This window comes from Trematomus bernacchii, unplaced genomic scaffold (assembly GCF_902827165.1).
Source record: "Trematomus bernacchii unplaced genomic scaffold, fTreBer1.1, whole genome shotgun sequence".
Classification (NCBI taxonomy): Eukaryota; Metazoa; Chordata; class Actinopteri; order Perciformes; family Nototheniidae; genus Trematomus; species Trematomus bernacchii.
Genome location: NW_022987839.1, coordinates 6,300,723 through 6,324,902, shown reverse-complemented (window position 1 = coordinate 6,324,902; position 24,180 = coordinate 6,300,723). Strand labels below are relative to the sequence as shown.

The following is a 24,180-nucleotide window of genomic DNA, read 5'->3' as shown; positions in this document are numbered from 1 at the left end:
ATTGTATTCTATGTTTGTATTCTGTTTTTATTGTGTATTGTGTTTTTCACAATGTATTGTGTTTTTAGCACTTCTTAACACGTGGCTTGTGTGGTCATTTAATATTTTATGATTCGTATGATGTTTTAATGCTTTGTCAAGCACTTTGTGACTATGTCTGGGAAAAGCGCTTTATAAATAAATGTTACTTACTTACTTACATACATAATATATGTCAGTATTGTTCAGTTGTGTAGATATCAGTATATTGTGTGAGGTACCTTGTCTGAGCAGCAGCTGCAGCCTTCCTCTCTCTAACTCCAGACTGAGTCCTCTCCCTCTCTCTCCCTCTGCATGCAGCAGCGTCCCAGAATTCCTCAGGGTTTTAAACTTCAGAGAGACGACCTCTCTGGACGTCTGCCTCGGGTCGGGGGTCAACCTGAACACCAGACTGCTGCTGCCGTCCAAACTCACCACATCAGAGGCTGGAAGACAGAAAGGGAGACAGAGGGGGTCAGGGCTTTGAGTTATATCAGTATTTCATATTGTGCTGTCATATAGTAGGGAAGCATTCAATACTAACTTGGGGTCCTTTAACCAAACCACATCTGGATTAATGGGTAATATACCTTTTCTTTAAAAACTAAATTAGACTGTAACTATTTGTTTGCCTACATGGGTCACATGTAGCTATAAGATATCATTTTTTAAGATGTTAGTATTTTTATTTATTGATGCAGAAAATCTCCAAGCTAAAAAAAAACAGAAAAATAGACAGACCCTTCTCGAACGAAATCGTCTCAATGTTTCTGGAGGGGGATGAAGAGGAGTAAATCACTAAGGGTTTAATGTGTGTGAGATATACTTACCTCACATGTTTTCAGAAAGGCAAATTAGGAGGAGGACCTTTACGTAAATTACGGTTATGTAACTAATTTGCAACAGCAATTATGTTTAAAGGAAATCGCCTAATACCAGGCCAATTGTGTTGTGTTGCAACAGACTTTGATTTATTGTGTTTTGCAGTAAATGTTTAATGTATTTGTGTTCATTTAATTTGAAAAACACTTTAGATAAAGATAATTTCAATCGACTGTCAACAAATTAAACAGCATAACAGCATATGTTATTCTTTATGACTAAAGTAATGAAAGCTGGATATGGATGGATGGATGCAATTAAGAAATGTTCCCATGGGATTAGCAGATGTAATGTGGAACTTTTGTGAAACATGAATTATGAGTTAACATATGTTAACGTGGGTAAAAACACAGAACATTGTGAGTTTGTTCTTTTGTGCTGATGCAGAACTCTTAATGCAAATCATAATCCAAACAGAATCCATGAAACTGCTGTTAACACCATATGGTTTCAGGTTTTCAGCAGAAAAGTGTGAAACATGATGGTTGTCAATGTTTAAACAGGAAATAATTAAAACATGAAATAGGGACAATAGTTGGCATGAAGCCTAATTATCTCTTGCTGCATGAAAGCTGAAAAACATACCAATATAAGACAAAATAAGGCACTATAAGCTATTATTAAGTATTCAAATGATAAGGTAGATGATCATTATGTGTTAAAGCAGGGGGAAAAGTCAAAGTCTCACACATACTGTACATAACACATCTCCCAGAGACCCTAGCTTCAACATTATACGGTATTTTGGTAATTTTACAAATTAACATTTCTGCTGCAGAACAGGTAAGGTGTGCATTATGCGCTGCCTTAATGATATAGACTGTCCTAAAGTGAGCCAGCCTTTAAATAACTGTGCTGAAAACTTCAGATTGCTCTCTTTGTAAAAGCCCTCTTCCTAATCTGCCTTTCTGAAAACATGTAAGGTAAGTATATCTCACAAGAATGAAACCCTCAGTGATTTACTCCCCTTGATCCCCTTTTAAAAACATTGGGTATATTTCGTTGGGTCTCTGGAGAGTCCAGTCAGGACGGTAGAGGAAGAGAAGTCTCACTGTAAGGACACCCGTAGGTCTCCAGAGGGTCCATGCGGTTTAATAACAATAAAGAAGACAAGTCTCACTGTAAGGACACCCGTAGGTCTCCAGAGGGTCCATGCGGTTTAATAACAATAAAGAAGATAAGTCTCACTGTAAGGACACCCGTAGGTCTCCAGAGGGTCCATGCGGTTTAATAACAATAAAGAAGATAAGTCTTACTGTAAGGACACCCGTAGGTCTCCAGCCGGAGTCCGATCCTCCCGCTGGGGTTCCAGTCCAGAGGGAGGAGGCGGAGGAAGCGAGCGACGGCCGGCTGCTGCAGTTTGTACTGAACCACACTGTCTGCATTACTGTTACCTGGGAAAGACTGGAAACACACACAAGAAACTGTTTATCCGTCTGTGATTTATAAGAAATTGGCCTGGATGTAAGTGGGAGATTAATTGATTGGACACATTTCACCTAAATTACTTGGCAAATTTGCACAAACATTAAACTGAAAGGTTGACATCTACACTTTGTACATGTTGGGGAAAATATTTCCCTGGGCCCATAACTTTGACCCAGTTGATCAGTTTGTACGGCCCTCGCTGAGCACAGGCCTGCAACCTTGGGCTGCTGTGCTCTCAGAGTTTTGTCTCCCTGTTCCAGCCTGTTGGCGTCAGCTCATAGAGGTGTTATGGTTTTATCTTGTTATGCACAATGTTGATTCTTCTCTCAGAACCAGCTACATACATGGGTCTGGGGTAGAGATCTTCAGAATTGGTTTGGCATCTTCTGTGTCAACTCGTGGCACAGTACGTCTTGTGAATTCTCCGGCCGAAGCTCCAAATAAACCATCAGTGTTTGCCATCAAAGTTCCTGCTCTCCTCGTGTCTCTCTGAGTCTCCATTGCTTCAGAAGTTTCCATCACAGTACAGATTAAACAAACCAGATGCAACTGTTGCACTAAGCAATATGTCAAACTATTCCTGTGACTCTTCCTATTTATACCTTTTAATAACACTCAACATGCTATAAAAAGCATCTGGCACAACATCCTGTTTGCTTCTGTTATCTTCCCTGCACACTACTAAGACACCACTTCAATTCACCCATATGTCTTCTTTAATGTCACTTGCCACTCAAAAACATGTGCATAACAGCACCGCAGCATGTGCATAAAAGTGTCACAGTTCTGACAGTTTTCCCTCGTTGGTTTCAGTACGTGGCTGTGCTCCAGGCTGCGTGGTCTCAGCCAGGAAAGTGCCTCTCCGCTCCGCTCCGTGTCCATCAACAGCAGCTTAAGTGTTTTGGCAACAGGTACGCACTGTCAGCAGAGCTCTTTCATTGCTCATCCATTATTAATGAAGAGTCAAAGGCTTCTGATGACTGTGATTATCTCCTCAGGATGGACTGATCCCCGCAGACCAGCCCTGCTCAACATCATACCGCTGTAAATACAGTGTGGTAGTGCTGGGAAATGAGCTGTAATGACTGTGGTTGATTTTCAGAACCATCTATTATGATACTGAACCTACAGTACTGCTTGTGCTCATACAAGAGTTTAACAGTAAGATGGCAAAGTCTCACACTTTGGAAATAAATGCACATTTAAGCCGCTTTTCCTCTTGACAAAAATAAATCCAATGACACCTGCTAATATATGTCTTTTGTCTTTAATTGTTTTCAAATCACCATTAACTGTTGGATCTGTGCAGTAGACACAGGTATTGATCAGCAGCTCCAAACAGCGGCTGGGCTGACACAAGTTTTCCCCCTTTTCTGCTTCTTAAGATGTATAAGTATTCATTCAAATAAAGACGGATTTGGAATGATTTGGTGTACAAAACACACATTTAATATGCTCTCCTCAAAGCCACCAGACTCCATTGAATGAAAAAGTCATTTTATGTTGCTAATTATTGCAAAACTCCTAAAAAAACGCTTTTTAGTTTAGTTTTCCACAGTTCCAACAACTAAGATCTCTAGTTTTAAAAGATATGAAATGTTTTGCTACCCAGCCTGAGGAGGCTACAAGGTCCTCAATGGTGGGCAAGGCATGGTGGCCCCAGACTTTGTCTAATTCCTCTAAAGAAATCAAGTTCAATCTTCTTCTTTGTGTCGATTTGAGGAAAAGATTAACCATTCAAATGGTAGAAAAAACTGGCTGAACTTGACGATCCGTTAAAATTAGTAAAAAATCAACTCTTTGACTTCCGACTTTATCACATCACTACAGACATTTATATCTGATATTTATTTTTCTTTTGTAGTTTGCTATTTGCTACACCACCATTAACACAATTATTAAATAGACTATTTGACTATGTGGCGTATTAATAGAAGCACAAATAACAGTCAGTGAAAATGACCAAATCAACAACATCTACAATCAGTCAGACAGACTGTTCCACTTCTGAATGAAAACGAACCATTGTTATATGCTGTGCCCTATTGTTAAATACATGCAAAATGTCTCCTTGAGGAAACAGTGCCCTTTGCACTCACCCCGATGCTGTCCTCCTGTCTGTACTGCTTCCAGTTGTTTTCCGTGTCGCTGAACATCAGCAGGTACGACGTCAGCCAATCAGAGCTGCCGTAGCGTCCCTGCGTTGCCACGGCGCTGATCGTGGTCCGCTCTCCGAGGTCGACCTCCAGCCACTGATAGCCGTCTGAGGAGAGAGGAGACCACCCTCCAGCTCCTAAAGGGGAGAGGTTGATACATCACATTTCTCTCCTCATCAGTCCAGTTCTGGAGTCTTTACACTGGCTTCCTGTCTGTCAAAGAATTGATTTCAAAATACTGTTGCTGGTCTATAAAGCTTTGAATGGTTAAGGCCCAAAATACATTTCTGACCTCCTGCTAAATTATGAACCATCCAGATCTCTCAGGTCTTCTGGTCAGCTTTCTGTCCCCAGAGTCAGAACTAAACATGAAGAAGTTCAGTTATCATGCTCCAAACATCTGGAACAAACTCCCAGAAACCTGCCGGTCCGCTGCAACTCTGACTACTTTTAAATCCAGGCTGAAGACTTTTCTTTTTGCCACTGCTTTGAATTGCCTTGTGTTGAAAGGCGCTATATAAATAAACTTGCCTTACTGTATGTGCATTAGGGATGAATTGCTTGCCCTTTAAGTGTTACCTTACCACACATTTGTTGTGGAATAAAACCCATTTGTGTGCCATAATTGAGCATAGAGTATTTCACTTACGGTGCTGAAACAGATGGTTAGTTTTACTCCAAGATACTGCAGGTGTTTTGAATTAGAAAAATAACATCCTGATATTTACTTCAAACACAGTTCATGTATTGAATTTTTATATATCCGTTTGTCTTTGTAAATTAAATGTAGAAATCAGGCAATTCTAAGCAAGTTATTGACGCTAAAAACCTGCACGACATTACTGTACCTTTTTTACTGGATTAGATTCGTGACAATCAAGTTTACTCTCTAGATTCGTTGTGTATTGAATTTCCATAACATCATCAATAAGAGATTGTGTTGCTGGTCAATGATTCTTTGCACAAATGCTAGACCATTAGCGTCCTTTCTCCAAATATAGCATTGCTAAGAGGCTGTGGCGTGATGTATTGATTAGTTGTACAGTTTGCTTGCCTGTCTGGATCCTTAGCTATATAGAATATCATCAATAAAAGGTTGCGTTGCCAAGCATTGATTGTTTCTACAGTCCTGCATGTCTGCATCCTTCCCGTATGACATATCACAATTAAAGAGCATTGTTGCTGCTTATTGATGGGTTGTGTTCTAGGTTCATATGTCGAATAAGAGGGTTTGGTGAGAGAAACGCTGAGTCGTTTAAAAAAAGTGCAGTTTCTTCAATAGGTGTGTAGCGTAGTGTGTGTGTGTGTGTGTGTGTGTGTGTGTGTGTGTGTGTGTGTGTGTGTGTGTGTGTGTGTGTGTGTGTGTGTGTGTGTGTGTGTGTGTGTGTGTGTGTGTGTGTGTGTGTGTGTGTGCATGCTTTCTGCTTTTTGTTTCTGCACCAGGAAGCTAACACACATCATGTATCCTAAACCTCCAGGGGACAGTACTGAGCTGTTCAAGTTAGTAAATGTGTTGCCTGTGAGACTACAAAGACTCTCTGCCATAAAAATCCATCACAAAAAGTGGGCTGTAAGATATTTTTGTTTTATTTGTGGGGTCAAGCAGTCTGCCAAACGGCGAGTGTGATATGGGCTCAGCAATCAGGGAGTATACATATTTTCTCAGAGTATCCACAGGACATATTATATAAGCTTGAGAGCTCACCTTCAAACTCAGCCTCCTTTTCACCACGGTTTTCTCTGACGCTCAATTTGACCCTACTTAATCACTAAAGTATTTCACCTCCCTCATGTCCTCAAGAGGAGCAAACCACCATCCTACAGCACTGTGTTATTGCAAAGGATGAAAGGATGTAACTTTAATTATGTGTTAAATGAATACTAGTTCTAACCACTATGACTGCGGGCGGTGGGGTTGCAAAATAAATAGCGTCCGTATTCCCTTACTTTGTCTCTGAACTAAGCTAAGCAGTGAAAAGGAATCAGTGTCGGTCTGATTGCTGGTGGATCTAAAGGCCAAAGCTAATTAGCGCTTGACTAGCAGACGTGTCCAGTGACAGGAGAACAGAACAGAGCAGACACTCTGACCTTTCCTCATGAAGAGTTGACAGAGGGAAAAGAAAAGAGAAAGAGGTCGGAGGGAAAGAGCTCCAAGACTCAGAAGGGCGTTACCAAGACTTACCGTGTGGTCCACCCTGATGGGTACAGCTGGAACAGAAGTGGCTGCCAAGGCTGTCACTTTAAATCAAACAGTTTCTTTCTGCCCTGATTGTCCATCAAGGAACCAACTCTAACCAGCCACTTAGAAATGTGGTTATGGTTAATGACAGTCACTCCTCTGCAGGCCAAAAAGAACTACAAACTCTCTGATGTTATGGCTTTACCCATCAGGGAACAAAAGGAGCTTTATTATACTTTTTGTGGTTATCTCTTTCCTGTAGTGTGTTATAAATGTTCTGATGCATGTAAATGATCTGCAAAGGCTAAAATCACTTCAATTGGCTAGTGCTTCAACACATTGTACGCGATTGTACGGCTAAGGGGTGGGTTATCGCTAAACGGTTGACCAATCAGAGCAGACTGGGCTCTGGTTTCAGACAGAGGGTGAAAAGAGGTGCTGCAGCACAGAGCCAACTTGTTTGACTGTACAACAGTTTAAGAGCAATGCAGTGTATTTCTCCTTTGTGTTGAATTACTTTGTTTGCATGATAACTTGTCCAAACAGTTCCTATTCAACGTTTTATATTTTTGTATATTTCTACTTTAAGTATAGCACAAATGAAAGGAAGCCCTTTGACCATTTGGATACCTGAGCCTGGTATAAACATATTGTAATCAGGCTTGTGTCATTGCATATTACTGTACCCTTCACATATAACTCATGGCTGTTGTCATGATTGATTTCTCCCATATTCATGCACAGGATCCTCCTCTCCTCTGTCCAGCTACTGCATCCATTATTGATCCTTCTAGATGTTTTCATTCCCACATGATCACTAGGTTTCCTCAGAGTTTCCTATATCTGCCAGTCACCTGCACACCTGTCACTCATTTCCACGTAAACCACCCCTGTGCCTAACTCCGTCATTAAGTCTTGGTACTTAAACCAGGTATATTTTGATACTCTGATAAGGTTACTGATACAAATGTTTACAGGTAACTAGTAATTGTAACAAAATACATTTTTTAAAGTATCCCTCCCAACCCTGACTATATGAATGGACTAAAATAGAACAAGCACAAAAAGGGCGAAGTTGGAGAGCAGTGAGAGACATCCACGGCGCTAAGTATACTTAATAAGTATACTTAATAAGTATATTTGAGGTGGGTTTGCGGCTCCCTTCTTCCCTGAGCCTTCAGTAATCCGCCTCACATGTAAGGGCTCTGACACCTGAAACCAACTCAATTTGTCTCCCTGTTGTTATTAGAGCAGTACAGGTAGTGTATGTAACAGCTGAGGAGAAGGCTTCACTGTTGAAGGGAAACAGAGCTTGACGAGAGTCCGCTCTGGACGTTAGCTTCACTATAAAGAAAAGATGGATGGACAAGTAAAGAAAGGACTCTTGAATCATTAATAATGCACCGCTATTCCACCTGACAGGTACAGAGGACATACAAAGAGAGAGACATGCAGCAAAATGAAAAGTCAAGCAGAATGGAACAGGCAAGGAGGAGGTGAGCCGTCACAGTGAGGTAGGAAAGAGAGCAGGAAGGCAGGTAGCTGAAAGGAAAAGAAGACGGACACATGGCAGGCAGAATGTTTTATATACAGGCCTGGAGAGAGAGCTCATAATTTGCATGAGAATACAGAGCCGGGATGGTAATTCCAGCAGCCTGATAACATGTCAGATGGACAGAGAGAGCCTAATAACGCAGGAGCCCGGGGAACATTGAGTGTCTCCTGCAGGCAAAGTACAACACATAACCCGAGTCGAATTTCAAGTGTAATCATTAAAACTTTACAATTACAATGCACAAACACATGTACTGTAAATCAATACTGTGCAATCCATACACAACCAGAACAGGTTCAACTTAAATGGGACCCTATTCTGCTCATTCTCAGGTTCATATCAGTATGTAATGTCTCTACTGGGATATGTTTACATGTGTAAATGTTCACAAAGCTCTTTATTTTTCTCAGACTGTGCTGCAGCACCTCTTTTCACCCTCTGTCCGAAACCAGAGCCCAGTCTGCTCTGATTGGTTAGCTGGCCGGCTCTGTTGTGATTGGTCAACCGCTTAGAGATCTCCTGGCCCCTTAGCGTATCACGCACAATGTGTAAAAGCGCTAGAAGTTTGAGTGCTACATAGTGATGTCACCATGTTCCAGGAAAAAAAGCATTTCTTGTGGAGAAATGAAAGATAAAAACTGAATATGGGAAATCAAATTGATGAATAAGACAGACTGAGGAGCAGGCACGTGCACACATAGACATCAAAGTGGGCTTGAGCCCCTGCCCTTTTTCTTCCTCCAGAGAAAGTGCCCTTTTTATGGGGTGCTTTTTTCCCATTTTCTTTTCTCCAATAAATGAATATATATCTACTGCTGTTTGCGCTGTTTCCCTTTCCAAAAATATATTGATTGAATACAAAATAAAAATATCAGTCACTTCAGACAGACAGGTAGCAGCACCTCCCACCTTAAAGTCCCATGTTATGCCGGCTTTTCTTGGCTTGTTTGAAGGTGAGTGGAGATGAACAAATGACTAAACTGCCAGTGCCTCGAGTTTACAGTATAGTTAAGGGAGGGTACAGCTAATGGATAAGTTAGCTCAAGGTTTAGCTAAGGCAATTTATCATGGGCATACAGGCTAATGTAGGCCTACTGTACTTAAAGGGAGACACTACAGGTGAATACAGTACAATGTGTATCTAATAACGTCCTCACAATCGCCACATTGATATACAAATGAGGCGTTAACTAGGCCTAATTAAAATGCGCACATTTGCATGCAGTTACCAAGGCATTGCAGGTGAAAAGGATAAAAAACATAGCACCTCACAGCTTCCCCAGATAGTTACTTACGTCAAGTGAGTATTTTCCCCGGAAATGTTATGTTTAAATGCAGATTAGCTTTAAATCTATAGATGAATTCAGATATGATGATCTTTTTGCCTGTAATGTCCTTAAACAGTAACTTCATAAATTTGATTGTTTGCTGCTCATTTAATAACTATTAATTGTACTAGTTTGTTGTCTGCTCTTGTGCTTAGTGAATACTAAAGAAGACCATTGTCTCTGTGTAACTGATTATTTTTGTAGAATTCTGTTGAGTATTAAACAATTGCGTGCAGGTATTAAAATAAATTGGTCAGTAAGTCAGAGATGTGCAACTATTTTTTACTTTTTGTTTTAAAACATTTTTTTATAAATTATTATGGGAAGTGCCCTTTTTCTCACTTGAGCACCCGCCCCCCAACATTTCTGTGCACGTCCCTGCTGAGGAGCCAAACAGAGCGTAAAATAGTGCTTCATCCTGCAGGGTCCTGGTGAAAGAGACATTTATCTCTGCCATTCATCAGCTTCCTGCTGGAGCGTTTCAGACTATTCCTGGCCCAGATGTAAAAATATTGAGTATGCCATCTTTTGAAAGAAAATGCTGTGTATAAAAGGGACAATGTGTGAGGTTTTACGCGTGCTTTATGGCAGACACAAACACATCCATCACTGCTGAGCCGTGTGTGAACAATGTGGCAGAAAGATTATCTCAAAGTGGGAATGTGTGCACTTCTCAGCTGAAGCTTTGTTTGTTCGGCATACTTATGATCTGTTTAACACAATATACTGAGGGTAGCAAATAAGACTGTGTCTACTGCCTGCAATTACACAAGACTGGAGCCAGGTGACGGAAACACACACTCTCATTTATGGGGAAAAGGTTAAGTAATAGACAACGCCGTGAAACATATCTGCTTATACTTTAGTCGTTGAAATGATTTGTTTTAATCGGAGCCTTTTATCTGTTATCTCTAACAGCACCATCCTGATGATTTATATCACACCTGTGAAATACACTGTGATGCTGCAGATAATGCATACAACTACAAATCTAATCAACCTCAAACGACACTATTATGCTCACGATCAGACTCGTTTTATAACACTTCTGAGGTGAAATTGTAAACAACAAAATCAGTTACCAAGAGACCTATTCCCTGGATGTGCACAAACCTCTACAGTGAAGTCAATGTTTTTAATTACAGCGCATTGTTATTTAAAAAAACCTCTTTAATGATAGAGCCCATGTGAAAAACATGCGTATTAATCATAGACTGTATATATAAATGGACGTAGGGTCCGTGACGTCACCCATAGGATTCTGCAGAGTTGCAGAGAAGCCCTTAGTAGGCGGAGTCGGCCACTAACGGCTCGACAGTGGCGTCAGAGTTCCACTCCCGCCTGCTAGAGATGGGCGAGTCCTGATTCATCCGGATCATTAACCCGGATCCTAGAAATGAGCTGGTCGTGACGAGTCTCCCCTCTCCATTAACCCGAGTCCTTGAGTCCCACACTTGGTGTGACGTACAAATTAAAACTATAAATTGCGTCACTCGCTACTCTCTTTATAACATGTAAAATCACATTACAACGTACCCCAGTCCATCTGCCTACCCTTTAGCAAGTATACAAGATAGCTGCCTGCCAGAAGTTATCGTTTGGCTCAGGGGAGGGGACGCGGATCAGTGAAACTTCCTGCAGACTCGTGGGGACTCAGAGGTATATATGTATATATAAATGGACGTAGGGTCCGTGACGTCACCCATAGGATTCTGCAGAGTTGCCGAGAAGCCCTTAGTAGGCGGAGTCGGCCACTAACGGCTCGACAGTGACGTCTGAGTCTAACTCCCGCCTGCACCAGCCTGCTCCAAATAAGGGCAAAGAGGCGGAGCCGAGGCGGGACCTTCTGCCTCCAGCTGGGAAGTAACAGAGCTAGCTCAAGCTAAGAAGCTAAGCTAACATGCTTCCCCATCTGCAGACTGCCGTCACATTTTACGTTTCTAAGGTAAGCGGACATGAAACTATTCAGCAAAACTATAAATAATAATCTAAGTTATTGAGTTTTTAGCATAATACTTCAGAATCTTAAAATCCCTTAACGTTTGTATGCAATGTGCTAAATGCAACCTCCGTGTGATGGACGTCCAGTCTGTTGGTTTGGAGAGGACTGAGAGTCTTTCCTCAGCGAGGAGGACCAGGCCTGATGGAGGAGCCCATGCTGGGCATAGCTGATACCAACTGCACAGGCCTAGTCTGTCACTTTATTTGACTAAATGTGTTTACTTATACATTTAATAGGTTTACACCTTCTGTCCATATGTGCTTTTTTATTTAAAACATGTTTGATTAACTTTTGGTTCAGATTTCAATAAATTGAATTTGTATTTGCACTCCTTTTGTCCATTATTCTTACTGAAAATGTTAGATTACACATTCACATCTGACTGAAGATTGGCCCCATTTATTTGTGACGTTGCAAACTCTGCGGTACAAGGTACAGGTGTTGTGAAGCTCATAAAGTGAGGCAAATAGAATTAATCAGCTGATGGAGTGTAGATGTGGAAATAGGTGCATTCGATCAGCTGACTTCACAATAAAAGTAGTTTCTTAGTGAATGTCCTGTACTGGTCTTAACATCTCATAACATCAGCTTTTAATTTTCCTCTTGGATGTTCTTCTTGACCCTCAGAGAAAGAGGAGATGCTGAGTCGTGTCTTTCAGGCATGTCCTTTCCTAACAAAAATTACAGGAAACATAAAACATATTATTGCAGAACAAGTGTGTTATTTATGAAAGAGGTGTGCTTGTGTTTAGGGGCTGTAGATATAATTATTTTGTAATTGTAATGTTTTATTTTATTTCAACAGTGAGCTACAAAGACAATCAGATTATGAATGAACAGTATGACATTCATCAACATTGAAATATATTTTATTATCAAAATAATATTTAACTGTTATCAAAACTTAGTGCAACTGTAGAAGCTTGCTCTGTTCTCTCACTGAAATCATAACTTTTACCACGTTTTTACAGACAATATTGAGAGATAAATAGCAGTTGTCACTAATATCTTTGCCTTCAATACCTTAAATTAGAAAGCTGACAGTCATATTGCTTGTTAACATCTAAATGTAACCCTTTGCATGGAAAAAACCCTCAACTTCACTGATGTGTAGGTGATCTAGTATTTAGTATTGTTTAATGGAATGTATATCAGTATATTAAAGTCAATACTTCATTTATTTAAACCAATATCTTTCTTGATTCTTTGTACAGTATGAAAAAAGAGTATTTGTACCTGTGCTGAAGTTCACTGCTGTGAGGAGTCCAGTTCTGTCTCTCACTCTCTGGTCCAGCCTGTCTGCATCACCTGGAAACTTTAAACAAACAGATATATATGTAAAGAACCATGTGTACAAACAATATAACTTATTCTCTTCTGTTGAACATGTTGGATTGTGTATTGTCCGAGTCAGGGTCCTTTTTATTTTACTGTAACTTTGGAAGTTGCGTTACCAATGCTGTTGTGTTACTGTTTATTTGATACCAATTTGGTAATGCAATTAATAAAAACAACAACGTTTGGGTTCGTTCTTCAGATGACTGTGACGTTAACGTGTAAACTCAATAATGAACTCCAGCTCAACCAACCATATTGTAATATCTAAGTAATTATCTTGAAATATGACATTAATAATTGTAATATACACACATCTTATTGTGAGGTTGATTTCACATACACTACTTCGACGTTAGCTTGTCTACATACTTGAGCATAGCCAATTTAAATTAACCTTAGCGATGCATACAGTTCCTACCTACATAATAAAATATCTCTCTAAGTTACAATGATGACCTTATTTTATCAACCTCAAACAGAAGCCTTTTGTTCTACAGTACTATCTCACTTAACGCTTAACACTTGTCTATTTCGTTTTAACCTTTATATATACGGTCTATGGTTTTAAGTTAACTTGGAGGATACGATTAGCATCGTTAGCACCGATGTAGCTACCACTCGCTTACACGCTAACCCAAGCCTTAACATTCATTACGTAGCTGATTAAAATCATAAACACATAAATAAAGTACTCGAATTTCACTTACCGCAAAACGGCATTCATGCACCGTCTGTTTTAACCGCAGAGCGAGTCACAATAGTCCCATATATAAGCATGAAGAACAAACAAACACGGCCGGGGTCAAGTTGTGTTCCCTGAATGAACTGAGCAGGCAGAGTCGCTGTAGCTTCACGGACGGAGCAGCTAGCAGAGAGACAAGAAGCTAACAGCAGCAGTCACTTGACAGAGCTGTCACTCAATGTGACCACGCCCTAATTTATGCAAAAACTTTAAGACCTAATATAAATAAAAGGGTCATGTTAGAAAACAATTCACTCACAGATCCATAATCATGAAGGTGGAATCTAACTATATTCATAATAAAATGTATTGCAGCCAGGGCTAGAAACGTTTTTTTTCTGCTGTGAAAATGGGCATTTTAACATGGGGGTCTATGGAAATTGCTCCTTTCTGCAGTCATCGCCTATCGGCCAATATATGAACTGCAGTTTGTGGCACTTCCGTATTGGCGTCCCGGCTCTTCCCCAGAGTTTGCCGCTTGGTATTAATCCTTTAGGCGGTGTTGCAGGGCTCTGATAATCTGTTCATTTAGTGAGTAAATGAACTGGAAGCAGAGCTGCTCCTCTGAGAGCGGAGGCAGAGAGTGAGCAGCAGGAAATAGAAACCAGACGTTCATTTATTCATCGATTTCCTCAGCAAACAGCTGGAACTGTGTGAGCTCTGCACCGTTAATACAGCTGGGGAGGAAATGTGACACAAACAGCCCTCCTTATCTCCTAACAGCTATTTAACTCATTCATTACAGCCCCACTCCTAATCCCTGCATTTTCTCACATTCAAGAAAGTTTTGGGCAATTAATACACCAACTACTATGTGTAGAAATATCCTCAGCCATTTTATTGAGGCAGCATTACATGAATTATTTGGCCTTTTGGCGGCAGATAACTCAGTCATTATTATAATATGAAGTTGATACAATGAACAAAAAGTTGGTTTTAATTGCACAGCATAGTGGATAAGAAGCTACATTTATAATTGATGCATGGGTTTCCTTTTGATGACTTTCTTACTGGCTTATTATGAGACAGTCTGTTTATTCTTCAGTTTTATTTTTAAATGTATCACCTCTTTGTGTCTTGTCTAGTTTTTCTTCCTGTCTTTCGTTTCCCAGTGATTGTCTGATTGTGTTCACCTGTTGCCCCCCCCCAGCTGTGTCTTGTCTTGTGATGAGTCTTGTGTCTATAGAGTTTTGTCTTCCCATGTGCCTGTTGGTTTTCCCTGGGCTCCTATACCTCGTGTTCCTGTTTGTGCATAATCCGTTTTTCCTCGTTTTCTTGGTTATCGGCTTTTTTGTGGATTAAAGCTTGGTTCTTGTTCAAACTACTTGACTTCTTGTTTTGTACTGGGTTTGGGTCCTGCCTTCCTACCAAACCCTGACATATGATCTGTTAAATGCCCCACTGTGTTCACCGGCTAACTGCTACCTTTGTTGGTCTGATGTTTAGAAATGGGCAAGTATCATATAGAGTGATTTAATTTTACATTTGTCACAGTGAAAACAGCTGACACAGATGGCAATGTGTCCGAGAGTGAATCAAAATAGTGAATGTACATGTCGTAAAACAAAGACATTTGATGCTAAAACTTGGGGGAAAAGGCTGCGGGGAGCTACTGTGTGGGGAAAGCAAGACTTTTGAAATAACACACAAATTATAATACAATAAAACTCAACAGGAATATGTTCAGTAAAAATAAATAAACGTATTTGGTAGTGATGTTACGTATTGCGCCGAGGCTTCGGAGCGTGTGTCGAGTAATCCCCGAAGCTTTTTGTGAAGCATGTATCGAGGCTTGTATCGTTTTGGGCCAGTGACGTCATCGATGACAAACGAAGCCTCGCTGCCTGTCGATACCACGTGACTGCTTCAGGAAGCGATTCAGATCGGTTGAACCACAACGCTCATAATACCCATGGATGTATAATAAGAACCATATTACCCTTCCTGTACCCGGGCCCGGTGACACGATGGAATTAAAAGAGCTCAGACCCTCACTTATATAGAGGTCGGAACATGTCATAAGTATAAATAAATACAAGCATAAATAAATGTAGGAATAAAAACATGAATAAATAAATGAATAAATATGCTGCAGTGTTTTCAGGGAGTTTCAGTGTGTGCTGTGGCTCAGCTGGAAAGCAGTTGAGTCATGACCGCAGGGTCCCTGGTTCAACGACTGAACAATACATATTTTTTGTTGTTTATAAAAGCTACAGCTAAATGAGATAATGTAGTTAATAAATGTATTCTTTGATATGGTTTAGCCTTTCTCAGGCTACAACATGGTTACGTTTATGAATATTATTAAGGAATACAAATCCCTCTTTGCAATGTTTACCAGCCTCCTTAGGCTTTTCAATCACAATCATTCAACTGGAATAAATACAATATTGTTAACATGAAAATATGATTTTATGTTCGTTGTTTAGAGTTATTCTAAGGCTTTACTCATTGGGAACTCTGTATGAGATACAGCACACTGTTGAGATGTCCAATCTGCCCGTTTTACACACTTTGACCAACAGGGGGTTTGTGTTCAGATGAAGCCCATGATGAAGCCTCATGAGATGAACCCTTTTGCGAACCAATTGGCTGGAAAGCTTCAAAGCTTCATAAGGCTTCATCTCGCCATCACTAGTATTTGGGCTATTTTAAAGTCTCACTTGTAGTCTCATTCTGCCAAATCATGCTGTAAATTGCAGTGATTAGTTCCCACTTAGTAAACATCATCCAGTCATTCATAATAATTCACTCAGTCACTCTCAGCAGCAGAAAAATCTTTCTTACCGTCTCTCCTGTTGAGTTTGGCGAAGCCCGGCGCGTGGCTGCTGGACAGCTGGGAGGAGCTTCTGAAGGACGATGGAGGCAGATTGGAAACCAATGAGCTGTCACACACTTCTGTCAACCAATCACAGAGCAGAAAAAAGCATTAAAGTTAGGGCTTTCGCATTCTTTTTTGAAAATTATTTGAGATTTAAACTTTTCAAAACTCTTTGGCTCAACAAGTACAAGTGAACTGACAGGGAAACTGTAATCTTTTAAGTAAACACGTTTTTATAAGGTGTGCATGATAATCAATACATATTCTTTCATATCTGCTCATTTACACGGTTGAGGGTATCTCAAAGCACTTTAACAAAACTGTGGCTCTTAATTTTGCACATTTTCCATAAGATGATTTTTAAACTGCTCAGTAATCTTTTTCTTGTCCAAAGCAATCGACAGCATTAAAACAAACAAACAGATATTTTGCGTTGTAATAAATATTCAGAAAATAAGAAATCCATCCGTTCAAAGGTTTAAAATAGCACAAATCGTAACTGCAGGTTAAATGTCAGCGAAGTGAAAGCAGGCCTTTGACATTACACTGCAGTCTGTCAGTAGTTTAACACAGGAACGTCTCCTCTCTCAGCATGAGTGTAAACATTATTAAGGGTCAAAATCATAAAAGGAGATGTGTCCAAACTCTTCTTCAGAGTGGAAAACACAGCTGAGGGGTCGACAGTCAAAACCACGCTGAGGATATCACAATATCACACGCAGCTGGAGATAGATTATCATTTTCCATCTGTTCGTCTGGGAGAAAAAGTGTTGAGTTGTTAAAAACAGAAGGACGAGAGCTCACAGAGGCTGAGAGGGGGAAATAATCAGCAATAAAGAAATACATGATGTCGTTGAATAAGTTAATACACAAAGAAACAGATGCCTTTAAATCAAACGTTTGTCACAGCTTCATCATCATTCCTTTTGGTCTGTGGGTATGATCACGAGTGGCACTAATCACAGAGAGGCATGCTTTATGTCCCCAGGTGGAAACAGGTCTTTCAGCTGTAATGGCACCATAGGAGATGAATGAACAGTGTAATAATGTGGATGAATGGATGCTGTAATCATGTGGTGTTGTTAAGATGAATGGCTCATTACAGGCTGATCCTGATGGAGACTGATCAGCGATGTCAGAAGAAACCTTCATGTGTCATTCTTTAATGCTTTATAGATGACTGAAGGCAATACAAACGTCATATTTTATACCTAATGATATTATTATCATTTTAATTGGCTTCTCTTTGCAATCAAACCCCATTTAACATACTGTATTATATATAGAACAATATGCAATTGTGAAGTTGTACAAATTCAATTGCGTTGTCTTGCTTTGAGATATTGTAGGAAGGGGGTTGCAATTTAAACGTAATAAAGGAGAATGAGTTAATAATGTTAAGCTAGTCCCCGTCTCCATCCCACTAATGTTCAAACACTCTCCTAATTCTCTTTAACTAAAAACACAGTTAAATCAAAATGATTTAGGCAAGTATTTAATTGTTTGTGGGGCCCTGCGGCTGTACACATCTTTATCATTCATCATTTGGATAAACTGTATACTTAACGGTAATGAAACACACTGGAGAATTGCAGCCCGTAGTGTAATTGAACCCCACACACATATAAACAAACAGATTCATGAACTCAAATCAGCTCAAATAAGTATTCACAGCTTCCCCCTCTGTAATCTAGCTCTGCCTCCATCTAAAGCTGTTAATGGATGTTGTTCTCCACCGCTGAGATAAGAGCCAATTACTATGACTCACGCTCGGTCCGATCCCTGCACACAACTCTGACAACAACGCTTTAGCTTCCATTACTCCGTCAACATTAGTGTGCTTCATCTCAACAGCACAAGGCCTTCATCTGCCTCTCAGTATCCACCACGGACCCATGATTTCACTGTTTAAAGAGGACATATTATGCTCCATTTTGGTATGTTGTGCCTCTACTGTGACATGTTTCAATGGTTTCAAAAGCCCCTTAGCCTATCACGTACAATGTGTTGGAGCGTTAGCCAATAAAAGCTCAGGTGTTACAAGTAGGGATGTCCCGATCACCTTTTTTTGCTCCCGATCCGATTCCGATCATTTGATTTTGACAATCTGCCGATACCGATTTTTCCCGATCCGATCTTTATGCAATGCATTAAGAGAAAAAAAGGGAAAAAAGCATTCAAGTTGTCCCTTAAACCCCACGTTCTCCACCACAGATAACGGCTGGTCATCCAACGCGATTAATTCAGCTATCTTGGCTGTTATTTTTTTGGCCTTTTCACTGTTCTGGGGCAGTTTCTCTTTCCTTTTAAAAGTCTCTGAAAGTGTCGGTTGTTTCAGTGCCGTTACCTGAGTGGCCGCTGTGTACTCGTCGTGTTGTTGGTGTTTGTTTCTCAGGTGGCGTATTAGATTGGTCGTGTTGAACGTAGCTCTGTTCTTTCCACCACGCGGAACCTCCGCCTTGCAAACATTGCATCTGGCTGTTACACTGCCTTCGCTTTCAATTTTATAATACTTCCAAACTCCTGACATTTTCTCTGTCCCGACTCCCGAGGCACCAGCTGAACGTAGCCTCTCGTTAGCTTACTGCTACTATTAGACACTGCACCCTGCCCACTCTGTTGCCAGATTTGAGAGAAATAAGCAACCAGGTCTATGAAAACAAGCCCAAAAGAAGCAACACATACATGATGTTGTGTAATTTTAAACCAAAACTAAGGCCTCAGGATGACTTTAAGACGTGAACATGGTCATTTTTGTTTTGTAACATTAAATAAAATAATAAAAATATTTTATAAAAAAAAAAAAAAAAATTCCCGATCCCCGATTCTTTTCTCCCGATTCCGATCTTTTGAAAATCACGTGATCGGCTCCGATCCCCGATCACGTGATCGGATCGGGACATCTCTAGTTACAAGGTGATGTCACTATTACAAAAGTAAACAAACTCCAATAGAGGTGTTTCATGAGGCGCGTTCACACCGCAGTACTTTTCCCACTTTAGTTCCGATATGTCGCGTTCACACCAAAAAGAGCCGGAACTAAAATGAGTTCATGAGAACCTTTTTACCCCCTTTCCCGTCCCTGCTAGAGAGCAGGTACTTTCGTGGGAGAAAAAGGTTCCTATGTCTGATTGGCTGGGCGGATTGCAAACCACGCCCCGTAAAACTCCAAAAAAGTTTTGTGAAGCCGCCATTTTATTATCCTCGCATTAGCATTGTTAGCATTAGCATTAGCCCAGCGCAGAAACGCAGAGAGACTAACTTATGGCAACACAAAAGAAAACATGGGAGCGGTGGAGATGAGGAGGTGTCGGCGTTCTGGCGATTTACTCGGAAGGCTTCAGTAGAAGCTGCTGGGAGTCCCAGCAGCTTCTACTGAAGCCAGTCCCCAACACCGGGGACTTCCGGCCGGGGGCTTCAGGTGGCAGTATACGCTGTGAAGTTGTTTGCGGCCTGCCAGTAAACCCAAAGCAGAAGAAGAAGAAGTGACGTCAGCGGCTTCATTTGACTAATCCTCCCCCAGGGACTTATTCCGGTGTGAACGCGATCTGTACTTAGTTCATGAAAACTAAAGAGTTCTCATGAACTAAGTTCTCATGAACCTTTGTGGGAAAAGTACTGCGGTGTGAACGCGCCTAATGAGTGTGTGGGAGAGACTCCCTCTGGAGGGAACACAAGGATTTTAGCCTTTGCAAACCATTTACATGCACACAAACCCATAGAACACAAAACAGGAAAGGGAAAACCCCCCAAAAGCATAATAGGGCCCCTTTAAAAAAGGAATGATGCTCAATTTAAAAAGACACTTATTATGATTATGTCTTGAGTTTGTATTGTGACAAAAGGCGCTTTTATAACTGCCTTTATCACATCAGTGGCATTCTGAAAAAGTAAGACTATACTGCCCAAAATATCTCACAGGTCACAGATTTGTTGACCTTTCACAGATCCTGAAAAGGATAAACATATGTTTTAATGATGATTAATCCTGAATTCACCCTTTTTTGGGGCTACTTGAGGGGAGTTAACAACTTGTAGCACAACAAATTATAACTTCAATAAAAACGTCATCTGACTTCCTCCTTCTTTGTGTCAACATTGCTACGAATGCAAACCAGTTCCCTCTAGTATTTGTCAGATGAAATGACATATTTTCCAGTTTTAAATGGCAACGACTATGTTGTACTGTATTTTGGTAGGACAATAATATGATATTTGTGACGAAACACTTCTCAATTCAATTTCATTGGATTTATCATGGGGGAAAAAGACCAAGTTTGCAAACAAGCCCCATTTAAGGCGGGCAGGGAAACAAATGTACAGTATGTAGTTCTGGAGCGATGCCACCTACTGTACAATCCTCTGCTCCCAAACTACCTGCATGTTTCTGACAGGAAGTGCAGAATCTAGTGTAGAAATTGGCTGCACAATTGGAAAAAATAACTAATTGTGATTGATCATTTTTGCAACCCTATTAATTACATGATGTCCAAATGTGCCAGTGTAGTTGTAATGCTTTATTGATGTTAAATGTTACAATTAGCCTTTAAAAGTTTCATTTATGCATTTGGAGAGTTTTGAAGTCGATGAATATTCAATCCAGCCTCCAGCTTGGCCTCAGCGGCTCTGAGCAGTTTCTCTCTGATGGTGAAATGATCTGGTAACCGAGTCTGAAGTCAATTTAGGACACTTTGTTACGGCAGATATCATTAAGAATCCTGACGTACAGCCGCATTACACCGACTGAGCTTCACAGTGGCTCTTTAGTTGGTATTTGATATCATTAGCAATAGAGTAGTTTGAGCCTCATACATATTTAATGTGACTCTTTTAAATGTGCTGTAGCTGCTCCACATTCATCAGAGGGCCTGCTGCTCTTTGTTCCCCTGGAGCTCCTCCTGATAGTCGTTATCCCTGCAGCCGTTGACCTGACAGACACTTGTTACTGTGGGGGGGGGGGGGGGGGCTCAGCGTGAAAAGCAGAGGAATTACAGTCGTCTGAAGAGGGGAAATGAGAGGGAAGGCTCTCCAAGGCAGAGTGCATTAATCCCTGAGGAGATAATGTGTGGTGAGGTAACTCTCAACAGAGAGAGGGAGCGGAGCAGTTTGAAAACATCGGGCAGGTTTTCCTCCGCTTTGGCATTTAAGAGCCGACGTCCCTGACACTGTGGCCGGTGGAGCACTAACACAGAGGGCTCAGAGGAAAATGGAGCTAAATGTTGAATACCTGCTGGACTCTGCAGCCACTGAACCTCGACACTGACCCTGCGTCGGACAGAGAGTTTCCTGAATACTAAATCACTCCACCTTCATCCTTTACACAAAACCAAACGCACCTCCTTTCTACTTCTGTCAGCTTTGACATCCAATGGAGGGTAAACTCACAAAAAATAGTCTCTCCTGGCATTTACATTTCATGCACTACAAGAAAAAAAGTTAAAATGTTTGAAGATGTCAGAGCCTAAGTACACTTACAGCAAACAATACAAAACATTTAACTTGAGAGCTGTTTCTCTTCAGGATAAAAGCACTTAAGATGCGATTACAGGAGGTCAAACAGGAGGAGAAGAGGGCATTTGGGACACAGAGGCCACTGTTTTTCTTGAAGACTTCTCAGCTGATATCATATGGAAGAAAATGACAGCATTAACTGAATCTCCCTTCTTCCTCTGGTGAACAAATACAAAAAAGTGTAATGCAGAATTTCTCCGATAAGAGCCGGAGAACATTATATTGGCATTTGAGTGATGGAATATGGCTTTTCATCTCAATAAAATATCCTCCCATCAAATGAATGTTTAATCGTTTCTGGTACCTGAGATGGATTTAGAGGCAGAGCGTAGTCTAACCTCTCTCCTGGAGCCCATCTATCCGTCCACAGTGTCACTTTTATCATTCGCGGCGTATAAACTGGGAATCTGATGGCAGTTAAAAGTCTCAAAAGATATTTGTTTTTCCAAATCGTTGAAGGGCCGAGGCCTTGGCAGTGTCAAGCCCAATTACTCACCACTGACAAGATGGGCGGACTTCTACTTGGCACAGGAGTGACAGAGAGGAGGCCATAGCTCTTTCACCTGCATTGTCCACTTTTGTACTGTTTTACTGAATAACAAAGTGCCCACAGAGTCCGGGACAGAGACCCTGAATAGCGATGAGCTCCATCCATCACTCAGCACACAGTGAACAGAAGGTCCTGCTCTTCAGAGCTCTGTAAGCCCCAAACACCCAGAGTTCAGTGCTGCTCAGTGTGAGCCCTGTCCTTCAGCCATTCAGAGCATGCAGCAGTAAGCAGGATAATGAGGCTTTCCGGTGGTTGTTTTTGCTCCACAGCACTGACAATCATCCTCCAGTAGAAAACGTTCCTTCTTAGTAATCCACAAAATGTCTACCTCCAGTTTGACCCGAAGAGATAAGGCTAGGAAGTATTGAAGGAATATAAATATAGTGGTCTGCGTTTGTGTAACTTGTGTTAATAATACATAAGTCTGTGCAGAGACTAAAAACATCCACCACCGTAATAAAGATCACCAATTAAAACGTTATGTCTGTTTGATCAATTTCATTTGACCTGTCGGATACAAAAGGACAACTGGGAAAACGTCTTTTTAGTAAACAACAACTTGGCGAATTACTAATGTGTGTATAATTATTATTAGATTGATTGTTTGGTCTATAACTAGTGGGAAATAGTGACAAATAGAAGCTTAGTGACTATTACTAAGGCTTGTTGATGATCTGCTGCAGCTGGTGAGCTAACCGCTAACATGCTATTAACCGGAAACATGTTAGCGCTAGTCAGTCTAATGTTTCCCTGTTTCTTTCTATTGTCTCTGTATTGTGTCATTACTTTTCTATCTTGTTCATTTCATTGTGAAGTTTCATTTTGTGCATAAAACTTAAACAAAGTAGTTGGACTACTGTGAAACTGGAAGTCGCATCATCACAACCTACAAGGAGGATACACATCTTTGTCCTTGCTCTTTTGGAGTCTTAATTGTTGGTGATCCCTTAGAAGTGTCTGTTTTGCTCTGATCAAATATAAATGATAAATAGTGATTGCCACAGAGTGCTAATGGTTCACCTGCAGTCACTCATTGACAGTTCTTCCCCACTGTGTTAACTAGACTGAAACAAATGAGAAAGACAGAAATAATGACCTTATTAAAGCATCCGTGACAGCATGCATCAGCTATACAAATGAACAGTGAATCCAAATGACACTTACATGTTGTTTTTGCATTTAAATCATACACCATGTTCGATGTATAGAACAAGCTGATTAAAGCTGCTGAATGATTCACCAGCAGCCAGTATCTGTTCTGGAGCTGCCTGTGGCCCGACTTGTTAATTGATTCATTGAAATGCAGAGCAGCGCACTGTGCTAACTAATACCCTGAAGGTAAGGACATGGCAGGAGCTCTCCTCCGCTAGTTTAATTAGCATTGCTTTGACACATAATTAATAGCACAGGGTGAGAGAATCTGATCATGTCTCACACTTTTAACTCGATTTTTAAAACCCCCACATTATGCCATGCCGGCATACACTGCTTTTATTATGTTGTTTTAATTGTTTTTATTGCTTTTGTTGTTTTGTTTCACCCTTTTTAATTTTGTAGCACTTTGAGTTTTGTAAATGAAAAGTGCGCTTATAAATAAAATGTATTATTATTATTACCACAGCTCAGTACAAACATTGTTGAAGCCCAAAACATTCGCTGTCAATCATAGT

The 24,180-nt window shown here is 40.6% G+C and overlaps 1 pseudogene; it reads right to left on the bottom strand.

The window, feature by feature from the left end:
* The window catches only part of LOC117500119, a 104,731-nt pseudogene that overhangs the window by 61,624 nt on the left and 18,927 nt on the right, over positions 1-24,180 (bottom strand).